The sequence below is a fragment of the Magnolia sinica genome, chromosome 5 (assembly GCF_029962835.1).
Source record: "Magnolia sinica isolate HGM2019 chromosome 5, MsV1, whole genome shotgun sequence".
NCBI classification, from domain to species: Eukaryota; Viridiplantae; Streptophyta; class Magnoliopsida; order Magnoliales; family Magnoliaceae; genus Magnolia; species Magnolia sinica.
The window spans coordinates 12,054,502-12,055,872 of record NC_080577.1 but is presented as its reverse complement, the minus strand read 5'-3'; the positions used below and the strand labels follow the sequence as shown (position 1 = coordinate 12,055,872).

The 1,371-nt window shown below is 38.7% G+C and overlaps 1 long non-coding RNA gene across 3 annotated transcripts; it reads right to left on the bottom strand.

The window, feature by feature from the left end:
• Nucleotides 1–1,371, bottom strand: LOC131245460 (uncharacterized). Of its 3 annotated transcripts, none has more exons than XR_009170885.1 (3): nucleotides 1,255–1,331; nucleotides 508–785; nucleotides 1–368 (listed from the first exon to the last, which is right to left on the bottom strand). It is a non-coding gene; the product is annotated as an uncharacterized LOC131245460 (long non-coding RNA). The 3 variants fall into 3 exon arrangements; XR_009170886.1 differs by having other exon boundaries at nucleotides 8–368; nucleotides 508–748; nucleotides 1,287–1,371; XR_009170887.1 differs by having other exon boundaries at nucleotides 8–368; nucleotides 514–785.

Here is a 1,371-nt window from a genome sequence, read left to right as displayed (position 1 = left end):
CCTAAACCAAAACTTATAACCTTAACCTAAACCAAAACCTATAACCTAAACCTTAACCTATAACCTATAACCTAAACTTATAACCTAAACCTAAAACCAAAACCTAAACCTATAACCTAAACCTATAAGCTAAAACCTAAACCTAAACCTAAACCTAAATGTATTCTCAAATCCCTAAACTTAAACCTACACCTAATCCCAATCTCTACCCCCTAACCTAAACCTAAACCGAAACTTGAAAACCCAATCCTAAATCCGATCCTGAACCCAAACCCGATTTCCTAAATCTAAACCTTAACATATTCTCAAATCCCTAAACCTAAACCTACACCAAATCCCAATCTCAACTCCCTAACCTAAACCTAAACCTAAACTTGAAAACCCAATCCTAAACCCGATCCCGAACCCGATTTCCTAAACCTAAACCCTAACCAATCCTCAAATCCCTAAACCTAAACCTACACCAAATCCTAATCTCAACTCCCTAACCTAAACTTAAACCTAAACCTAAACTTGAAAACCCAAGCCTAAACCCGATCTCGAACCAGAACCCGAATTCCTAAACCTAAACCTTAACATATTCTCAAATCCCTAAACCTAAACTTACACCAAATTCTAATCTCAACTCCCTAACCTAAAACTAAACCTAAACTTGAAAACCCAAACCTAAACCCGATCCCGAACATGAACCCGAACCCAATTTCCTAAACCTAAACCTTAACCTATTCTCAAATCCCTAAACCTAAACCTACACCAAATCCCTATCTCAACTCCCTAACCTAAACCTAAAACTAAACTTGAAAACCCAAGCCTAAACACGATCCCGACCCCGAACCGAACCCGATTTCCTAAACCTAAACCTTAACCAATTCTCAAATTCCTAAACCTAAGCCTACACCAAATCCTAATCTCAACTCTCTAACCTAAACCTAAACCTAAACTTGAAAACCCAAGCCTAAACTCGATCTCGAGCCCGAACCCGATTTCCTAAACCTAATCCTTAACATATTCTCAAATCCTTAAACCTAAACTTACACCAAATCCTAATCTCAACTCCCTAACCTAAAACTAAACCTAAACTTGAAAACCCAAACCTAAACCCGATCGCGAACTTGAACCCGAACCCGATTTCCTAAACCTAAACCTTAACCACCAAATCCTAATCTCAACTCCCTAACTTAAACCTAAAACTAAACTTAAAAACCCATGCCTAAACACGATCCCGAACCCAAACCTGATTTCCTAAACCTAAACCTTAACCTATTCTCAAATCCCTAAACTTAAACCTACACCAAATCCCAATCTCAACTCCCTAACCTAAACCTAAACCTAAACTTGAAAACCCAAGCCTAAACCCGATCCCGAACCCGA